The sequence below is a fragment of the Camelina sativa genome, chromosome 15, assembly GCF_030686135.1.
Source record: "Camelina sativa cultivar CO46 ecotype springtype chromosome 15, ASM3068613v1".
NCBI classification, from domain to species: domain Eukaryota; kingdom Viridiplantae; phylum Streptophyta; class Magnoliopsida; order Brassicales; family Brassicaceae; genus Camelina; species Camelina sativa.
In genome coordinates this window covers 17,801,535-17,812,713 of record NC_141894.1, presented here as the reverse complement: position 1 = coordinate 17,812,713, position 11,179 = coordinate 17,801,535, and positions in this window count along the sequence as shown.

The window sequence follows — 11,179 nt, the reverse complement described above, 5'->3', positions numbered from 1 at the left end:
TTTAGCCTGTTTTGGGACAAAATGGGTATTAGTGGCTTTTAAACTCTCCACATCTATCTCAAACTCTTATACCTAGTCAGTTGCATTGGACTAAGACACATTTTAACCCCAGAAACACTAACATAGCTGTTTACAGCTTCTAAGCAATGTTTTCTTGGTTTTAGCCTGTTTTGGGACAAAATGGGTATAAGTGGCTTTTAAACTCTCCACATCTATCTCAAACTCCTATAATTAATTAGTTGCATTGGATTAAGACACATTTTAACCCCAGAAACACTAACATAGCTGTTTACAGCTTCTAAGTAATGTTTTCTTGGTTTTAGCCTGTTTGGGACAAAATGAGTATAAGTGGCTTTTAAACTCTCCACATCAATCCCAAATTCTTATAATTAGTTAGTTGCATTGAATTAAGACACACTTTAACCCCAGAAACACTAACATAGCTGTTTACAGCTTCTGAACAAGGTTTTCCTTGTTTTAGCCTGTTTTGGGACAAAATGGGTATTAGTGGCTTTTAAACTCTCCACATCTATCTCAAACTCTTATAACTAGTCAGTTGCATTGGACTAAGACACATTTTAACCCCAGAAACACTAACATAGCTGTTTACAGCTTCTAAGCAATGTTTTCTTGGTTTTAGCCTGTTTTGGACAAAATGGGTATAAGTGGCTTTTAAACTCTCCACATCTATCTCAAACTCCTATAATTAATTAGTTGCATTGGATTAAGACACATTTTAACCCCAGAAACACTACCAAAGCTGTTTAGTGCTTCTAAGCAAGTTTTCTTGGTTTTAGCCTGTTTTGGGACAAAATGGGTATAAGTGGCTTTTAAAGTCTCCACATCTATCACAAACTCTTATAACTAGTCAGTTGCATTGGATTAAGACACATTTCAACCCCAGAAACACTAACATAGCTGTTTACAGCTTCTAAGCAATGTTTTCTTGGTTTTAGCCTATTTTGGGACAAAATGGGTATAAGTGGCTTTTAAACTCTCCACATCTATCTCAGACTCTTATAACTAGTCAGTTGCATTGGATTAAGACACATTTTAACCCCAGAAACACTAACATAGCTGTTTACATCTTCTAAGTAATGTTTTCTTGGTTTTAGCCTGTTTTGGGACAAAATGGGTATAAGTGGCTTTTAAACTCTCCACATCAATCTCAAACTCTTATAATTACTTAGTTGCATTGGATTAAGACACATTTTAACCCCATAAACACTACCAAAGCTGTTTAGTGCTTCTAAGCAAGTTTTCTTGGTTTTAGCCTGTTTTGGGACAAAATGGGTATAAGTGGCTTTTAATGTCTCCACATCTATCACAAACTCTTATAACTAGTCAGTTGCATTGGATTAAGACACATTTCAACCCTAGAAACACTAACATAGCTGTTTACAGCTTCTAAGCAATGTTTTCTTGGTTTTAGCCTATTTTGGGACAAAATGGGTATAAGTGGCTTTTAAACTCTCCACATCTATCTCAAACTCCTATAATTAGTTAGTTGCATTGGATAAAGACACATTTTAACCCCAGAAACACTAACATAGCTGTTTACAGCTTCTAAGCAATGTTTTCTTGGTTTTAGCCTGTTTTGGGACAAAATGGGTATAAGTGGCTTTTAAACTCTCCACATCTATCTTAAAGTCTTATAATTAGCTAGTTTCAATGGATTAAGACACATTTTAACCCCAGAAACACTAACATAACTGTTTACAGCTTCTAAGCAATGTTTTCTTGGTTTTAGCCTGTTTTGGGACAAAATGGGTATAAGTGGCTTTTAAACTCTCCACATCTATCTCAAACTCCTATAATTAGTTAGTTGCATTGAATTAAGACACATTTTAACCCCAGAAACACTAACATAGCTGTTTAGAGCTTCTAAACAATGTTTTCCTTGTTTTAGCCTGTTTTGGGACAAAATGGGTATTAGTGGCTTTTAAACTCTCCACATCTATCTCAAACTCTTATACCTAGTCAGTTGCATTGGACTAAGACACATTTTAACCCCAGAAACACTAACATAGCTGTTTACAGCTTCTAAGCAATGTTTTCTTGGTTTTAGCCTGTTTTGGGACAAAATGGGTATAAGTGGCTTTTAAACTCTCCACATCTATCTCAAACTCCTATAATTAATTAGTTGCATTGGATTAAGACACATTTTAACCCCAGAAACACTACCAAAGCTGTTTAGTGCTTCTAAGCAAGTTTTCTTGGTTTTAGCCTGTTTTGGGACAAAATGGGTATAAGTGGCTTTTAAAGTCTCCACATCTATCACAAACTCTTATAACTAGTCAGTTGCATTGGATTAAGACACATTTCAACCCCAGAAACACTAACATAGCTGTTTACAGCTTCTAAGCAATGTTTTCTTAGTTTTAGCCTATTTTGGGACAAAATGGGTATAAGTGGCTTTTAAACTCTCCACATCTATCTCAGACTCTTATAACTAGTCAGTTGCATTGGATTAAGACACATTTTAACCCCAGAAACACTAACATAGCTGTTTACAGCTTCTAAGTAATGTTTTCTTGGTTTTAGCCTGTTTTGGGACAAAATGGGTATAAGTGGCTTTTAAACTCTCCACATCTATCTTAAAGTCTTATAATTAGCTAGTTTCAATGGATTAAGACACATTTTAACCCCAGAAACACTAACATAACTGTTTACAGCTTCTAAACAATGTTTTCTTGGTTTTAGCCTATTTTGGGACAAAATGGGCATAAGTGGCTTTTAAACACTCCACATCAATCTCAAACTCTTATAATTAGTTAGTTGCATTGGATTAGGACACATTTTAACCCCATAAACACTAACATAGCTGTTTACAGCTTCTAAGCAATGTTTTCTTGGTTTTATCCTGTTTTGGGACAATATGGGTATAAGTGGCTTTTAAACTCTCCACATCAATCTCAAACTCTTATAATTAGTTAGTTGCATTGAATTCAGACACATTTTAACCCCAGAAACACTAACATAGCTGTTTACAGCTTCTAAACAATGTTTTCCTTGTTTTAGCCTGTTTTAGGACAAAATGGGTATAAGTGGCTTTTAATCTCTCCATATCTATCTTAAAGTCTTATAATTAGTTAGTTTCAATGGATTAAGTCATATTTTAACCCTAGAAACATTAACATAGCTGTTTACAGCTTCTAAACAATGTTTTCTTGGTTTTAGCCTGTTTTGGGACAAAATGGGTATAACTGGCTTTTAAACACTCCACATCAATCTCAAACTCTTATAATTAGTTAGTTGCATTGGATTAAGACACATTATAACCCCATAAACACTAACATAGCTGTTTACAGCTTCTAAGTAATGTTTTCTTGGTTTTAGCCTGTTTTGGGACAAAATGGGTATAAATGGCTTTTAAACTCTTCACATCTATCTCAAACTCCTATAATTAGTTAGTTGCATTGGATTAAGACACATTTTAATCCTAGAAACACTAACAAAGCTGTTTAATGCTTTTAAGCAATGTTTTCTTGGTTTTAGCCTTTTTTGGGACAAAATGGGTATAAGTGGCTTTTAGACTCTCCACATCTATCTCAAACTCTTATAATTAGTCAGTTGCATTGGATTAAGACACATTTTAACCCCAGAAACACTAACATAGCTTGTTTACAGCTTCTAAGCAATGTTTTCTTGGTTTTAGCCTATTTTGGGACAAAATGGGTATAAGTGGCTTTTAAACTCTCCACATCTATCTCAAACTCCTATAATTAGTTAGTTGCATTGGATTAAGACACATTTTAACCCCAGAAACACTAACATAGCTGTTTACAGCTTCTAAGTAATGTTTTCTTGGTTTTAGCCTGTTTGGAACAAAATGAGTATAAGTGGCTTTTAAACTCTCCACATCAATCCCAAATTCTTATAATTAGTTAGTTGCATTGAATTAAGACACACTTTAACCCCAGAAACACTAACATAGCTGTTTACAGCTTCTGAACAAGGTTTTCCTTGTTTTAGCCTGTTTTGGGACAAAATGGGTATTAGTGGCTTTTAAACTCTCCACATCTATCTCAAACTCTTATACCTAGTCAGTTGCATTGGACTAAGACACATTTTAACCCCAGAAACACTAACATAGCTGTTTACAGCTTCTAAGCAATGTTTTCTTGGTTTTAGCCTGTTTTGGGACAAAATGGGTATAAGTGGCTTTTAAACTCTCCACATCTATCTCAAACTCCTATAATTAATTAGTTGCATTGGATTAAGACACATTTTAACCCCAGAAACACTACCAAAGCTGTTTAGTGCTTCTAAGCAAGTTTTCTTGGTTTTAGCCTGTTTTGGGACAAAATGGGTATAAGTGGCTTTTAAAGTCTCCACATCTATCACAAACTCTTATAACTAGTCAGTTGCATTGGATTAAGATACATTTCAACCCCATAAACACTAACATAGCTGTTTACAGCTTCTAAGCAATGTTTTCTTGGTTTTAGCCTATTTTGGGACAAAATGGGTATAAGTGGCTTTTAAACTCTCCACATCTATCTCAGACTCTTATAACTAGTCAGTTGCATTGGATTAAGACACATTTTAACCCCAGAAACACTAACATAGCTGTTTACAGCTTCTAAGTAATGTTTTCTTGGTTTTAGCCTGTTTTGGGACAAAATGGGTATAAGTGGCTTTTAAACTCTCCACATCAATCTCAAACTCTTATAATTACTTAGTTGCATTGGATTAAGACACATTTTAACCCCATAAACACTAATATAGCTGTTTACAGCTTCTAAGCAATGTTTTCTTGGTTTTAGCCTGTTTTGGGACAAAATGGGTATAAGTGGCTTTTAAACTCTCCACATCTATCTTAAAGTCTTATAATTAGCTAGTTTCAATAGATTAAGACACATTTTAACCCCAGAAACACTAACATAGCTGTTTACAACTTCTAAGCAATGTTTTCTTGGTTTTAGCCTGTTTTGGGAAAAAATGGGTATAAGTGGCTTTTAAACTCTTCACATCTATCTCAAACTCCTATAATTAGTTAGTTGCATTGGATTAAGACACATTTTAACCCCAGAAACACTAACATAACTGTTTACAGCTTCTAAGCAATGTTTTCTTGGTTTTAGCCTGTTTTGGGACAAAATGGGTATAAGTGGCTTTTAAACTCTCCACATCTATCTCAAACTCCTATAATTAGTTAGTTGCATTGGATTAAGACACATTTTAACCCCAGAAACACTAACATAGCTGTTTACAACTTCTAAGCAATGTTTTCTTGGTTTTAGCCTGTTTTGGGACAAAATGGGTATAAGTGGCTTTTAAACTCTCCACATCTATCTCAAACTCCTATAATTAGTTAGTTGCATTGGATAAAGACACATTTTAACCCCAGAAACACTAACATAGCTGTTTACAGCTTCTAAGCAATGTTTTCTTGGTTTTAGCCTGTTTTGGGACAAAATGGGTATAAGTGGCTTTTAAACTCTCCACATCTATCTCAAACTCTTATAACTAGTCATTTGCATTGGATTAAGACATATTTTAACCCCAGAAACATTAACATAGCTGTTTACAGCTTCTAAACAATGTTTTCTTGGTTTTAGCCTGTTTTGGGACAAAATGGGTACAAGTGGCTTTTAAACACTCCACATCAATCTCAAACTCTTATAATTTGTTAGTTGCATTGGATTAAGACACATTTTAATCCCATAAACACTAACATAGCTGTTTACAGCTTCTAAGCAATGTTTTCTTGGTTTTAGCCTGTTTTGGGACAAAATGGGTATAAGTGGCTTTTAAACTCTCCACATCTATCTTAAAGTCTTATAATTAGTTAGTTTCAATGGATTAAGACACATTTTAACCCCAGAAACACTATTATAGCTGTTTACAGCTTCTAAGCAATGTTTTCTTGGTTTTTGCCTGTTTTGGGACAAAATGGGTATAAGTGGCTTTTAAACTCTCCACATCAATCTCAAAGTCTTATAATTACTTAGTTGCATTGGATTAAGACACATTTTAACCCCATAAACACTAACATAGCTGTTTACAGCTTCTAAGCAATGTTTTCTTGGTTTTAGCCTGTTTTGGGACAAAATGGGTATAAGTGGCTTTTAAACTCTCCACTTCTATCTTAAAGTCTTATAATTAGTTAGTTTCAATGGATTAAGTCACATTTTAACCCCAGAAACACTAACATAGCTGTTTACACCTTCTAAGCAATGTTTTTTTGGTTTTAGCATGTTTTGGGACAAAATGGGTATTAGTGGCTTTTAAACTCTCCACATCTATCTCAAACTCCTATAATTAGTTAGTTGCATTGGATTAAGAAACATTTTAACCCCAGAAACACTAACATACCTGTTTACAGCTTCTCAGCAATGTTTTCTTGGTTTTAGCCTGTTTTGGGTCAAAATAGGTATAAGTGGCTTTTAAACTCTCCACATCTATCTCAAACTCCTATAATTAGTTAGTTGCATTGGATTAAGACACATTTTAACCCCATAAACACTAACATAGCTGTTTACACCTTCTAAGCAATGTTTTTTTGGTTTTAGCATGTTTTGGGACAAAATGGGTATTAGTGGCTTTTAAACTCTCCACATCTATCTCAAACTCCTATAATTAGTTAGTTGCATTGGATTAAGACACATTTTAACCCCAGAAACACTAACATAACTGTTTACAGCTTCTAAGCAATGTTTTCTTGGTTTTAGCCTGTTTTGGGACAAAAAGGGTATAAGTGGCTTTTAAACTCTCCACATCTATCTCAGACTCTTATAACTAGTCAGTTGCATTGGATTAAGACACATTTTAACCCCAGAAACACTAACATAGCTGTTTACAGCTTCTAAGTAAAGTTTTCTTGGTTTTAGCCTGTTTTGGGACAAAATGGGTATAAGTGGCTTTTAAACTCTCCATATCAATCTCAAACTCTTATAATTACTTAGTTGCATTGGATTAAGACACATTTAAACCCCAGAAACACTAACATAGCTGTTTACAGCTTCTAAGCAATGTTTTCTTGGTTTTAGCCTGTTTTGGGACAAAATGGGTATAAGTGGCTTTTAAACTCTCCACATCTATCTCAAACTCCTATAATTAGTTAGTTGCATTGGATTAAGACACATTTTAATAACTGTTTACAGCTTCTAAGCAATGTTTTCTTGGTTTTAGCCTGTTTTGGGACAAAATGGGTATAAGTGGCTTTTAAACTCTCCACATCTATCTCAAACTCCTATAATTAGTTAGTTGCATTGGATTAAGACACATTTTAACCCCAGAAACACTAACATAGCTGTTTACAACTTCTAATGGGTATAAGTGGCTTTTAAACTCTCCACATCTATCTCAAACTCCTATAATTAGTTAGTTGCATTGGATAAAGACACATTTTAACCCCAGAAACACTAACATAGCTGTTTACAGCTTCTAAGCAATGTTTTCTTGGTTTTAGCCTGTTTTGGGACAAAATGGGTATAAGTGGCTTTTAAACTCTCCACATCTATCTTAAAGTCTTATAATTAGCTAGTTTCAATGGATTAAGACACATTTTAACCCCAGAAACACTAACATAGCTGTTTACAGCTTCTAAGTAAAGTTTTCTTGGTTTTAGCCTGTTTTGGGACAAAATGGGTATAAGTGGCTTTTAAACTCTCCATATCAATCTCAAACTCTTATAATTACTTAGTTGCATTGGATTAAGACACATTTAAACCCCATAAACACTAACATAGCTGTTTACAGCTTCTAAGCAATGTTTTCTTGGTTTTAGCCTGTTTTGGGACAAAATGGGTATAAGTGGCTTTTAAACTCTCCACATCTATCTGAAAGTCTTATAATTAGTTAGTTTCAATGGATTAAGACACATTTTAACCCCAGAAACACTAACATAGCTGTTTACAGCTTCTAAGCAATGTTTTCTTGGTCTTTGCCTGTTTTGCGACAAAATGGGTATAAGTGGCTTTTAAACTCTCCACATCAATCTCAAAGTCTTATAATTACTTAGTTGCATTGGATTTAGACACATTTTAACCCCAGAAACACTAACATAGCTGTTTACAACTTCTAAGTAAAGTTTTCTTGGTTTTAGCCTGTTTTGGGACAAAATGGGTATAAGTGGCTTTTAAACTCTCCACATCAATCTCAAACTCTTATAATTACTTAGTTGCATTGGATTAATACACATTTTAACCCCATAAACACTAACATAGCTGTTTACAGCTTCTAAGCAATGTTTTCTTGGTTTTAGCCTGTTTTGGGACAAAATGGGTATAAGTGGCTTTTAAACTCTCCACATCTATCTTAAAGTCTTATAATTAGCTAGTTTCAATGGATTAAGACACATTTTAACCCCAGAAACACTAACATAGCTGTTTACAGCTTCTAAGCAATGTTTTCTTGGTTTTAGCCTGTTTTGGGACAAAATGGGTATAAGTGGCTTTTAAACTCTCCACATCTATCTCAAACTCCTATAATTAGTTAGTTGCATTGGATTAAGACACATTTTAACCCCAGAAACACTAACATAACTGTTTACAGGTTCTAAGCAATGTTTTCTTGGTTTTAGCCTGTTTTGGGACAAAATGGGTATAAGTGGCTTTTAAACTCTCCACATCTATCTCAAACTCCTATAATTAGTTAGTTGCATTGGATTAAGACACATTTTAACCCCAGAAACACTAACATAGCTGTTTACAACTTCTAAGCAATGTTTTCTTGGTTTTAACCTGTTTTGGGACAAAATGGGTATAAGTGGCTTTTAAACTCCCCACATCTATCTCAAACTCCTATAATTAGTTAGTTGCATTGGATAAAGACACATTTTAACCCCAGAAACACTAACATAGCTGTTTACAGCTTCTAAGCAATGTTTTCTTGGTTTTAGCCTGTTTTGGGACAAAATGGGTATAAGTGGCTTTTAAACTCTCCACATCTATCTCAAACTCTTATAACTAGTCATTTGCATTGGATTAAGACATATTTTAACCCCAGAAACATTAACATAGCTGTTTACAGCTTCTAAACAATGTTTTCTTGGTTTTAGCCTATTTTGGGACAAAATGGGAACAAGTGGCTTTTAAACACTCCACATCAATCTCAAACTCTTATAATTTGTTAGTTGCATTGGATTAAGACACATTTTAACCCCAGAAACACTAACATAGCTGTTTACAGCTTCTAAGTAATGTTTTCTTGGTTTTAGCCTCTTTGGGACAAAATGAGTATAAGTGGCTTTTAAACTCTCCACATCAATCCCAAATTCTTATAATTAGTTAGTTTCATTGAATTAAGACACACTTTAACCCCAAAAACACTAACATAGCTGTTTACAGCTTCTGAACAAGGTTTTCCTTGTTTTAGCCTGTTTTGGGACAAAATGGGTATTAGTGGCTTTTAAACTCTCCACATCTATCTCAAACTCTTATAACTAGTCAGTTGCATTGGACTAAGACACATTTTAACCCCAGAAACACTAACATAGCTGTTTACAGCTTCTAAGCAATGTTTTCTTGGTTTTAGCCTGTTTTGGGACAAAATGGGTATAAGTGGCTTTTAAACTCTCCACATATATCTCAAACTCCTATAATTAATTAGTTGCATTGGATTAAGACACATTTTAACCCCAGAAACACTACCAAAGCTGTTTAGTGCTTCTAAGCAAGTTTTCTTGGTTTTAGCCTGTTTTGGGACAAAATGGGTATAAGTGGCTTTTAAAGTCTCCACATCTATCACAAACTCTTATAACTAGTCAGTTGCATTGGATTAAGACACATTTCAACCCCAGAAACACTAACATAGCTGTTTACAGCTTCTAAGCAATGTTTTCTTGGTTTTAGCCTATTTTGGGACAAAATGGGTATAAGTGGCTTTTAAACTCTCCACATCTATCTCAGACTCTTATAACTAGTCAGTTGCATTGGATTAAGACACATTTTAACCCCAGAAACACTAACATAGCTGTTTACAGCTTCTAAGTAATGTTTTCTTGGTTTTAGCCTGTTTTGGGACAAAATGGGTATAAGTGGCTTTTAAACTCTCCACATCAATCTCAAACTCTTATAATTACTTAGTTGCATTGGATTAAGACACATTTTAACCCCATAAACACTACCAAAGCTGTTTAGTGCTTCTAAGCAAGTTTTCTTGGTTTTAGCCTGTTTTGGGACAAAATGGGTATAAGTGGCTTTTAATGTCTCCACATCTATCACAAACTCTTATAACTAGTCAGTTGCATTGGCTTAAGACACATTTCAACCCTAGAAACACTAACATAGCTGTTTACAGCTTCTAAGCAATGTTTTCTTGGTTTTAGCCTATTTTGGGACAAAATGGGTATAAGTGGCTTTTAAACTCTCCACATCTATGTTAAAGTCTTATAATTAGTTAGTTTCAATGGATTAAGGCACATTTTAACCCCAGAAACACTAACATAGCTGCTTACAGCTTCTAAACAATGTTTTCTTGGTTTTAGCCTATTTTGGGACAAAATGGGCATAAGTGGCTTTTAAACACTCCACATCAATCTCAAACTCTTATAATTAGTTAGTTGCATTGGATTAGGACACATTTTAACCCCATAAACACTAACATAGCTGTTTACAGCTTCTAAGCAATGTTTTCTTGGTTTTATCCTGTTTTGGGACAATATGGGTATAAGTGGCTTTTAAACTCTCCACATCAATCTCAAACTCTTATAATTAGTTAGTTGCATTGAATTCAGACACATTTTAACCCCAGAAACACTAACATAGCTGTTTACAGCTTCTAAACAATGTTTTCCTTGTTTTAGCCTGTTTTAGGACAAAATGGGTATAAGTGGCTTTTAAACTCTCCATATCTATCTTAAAGTCTTATAATTAGTTAGTTTCAATGGATTAAGTCATATTTTAACCCTAGAAACATTAACATAGCTGTTTACAGCTTCTAAACAATGTTTTCTTGGTTTTAGCCTGTTTTGGGACAAAATGGGTATAACTGGCTTTTAAACACTCCACATCAATCTCAAACTCTTATAATTAGTTAGTTGCATTGGATTAAGACACATTATAACCCCATAAACACTAACATAGCTGTTTACAGCTTCTAAGTAATGTTTTCTTGGTTTTAGCCTGTTTTGGGACAAAATGGGTATAAATGGCTTTTAAACTCTTCACATCTATCTCAAACTCCTATAATTAGTTAGTTGCATTGGATTAAGACACATTTTAATCCTAGA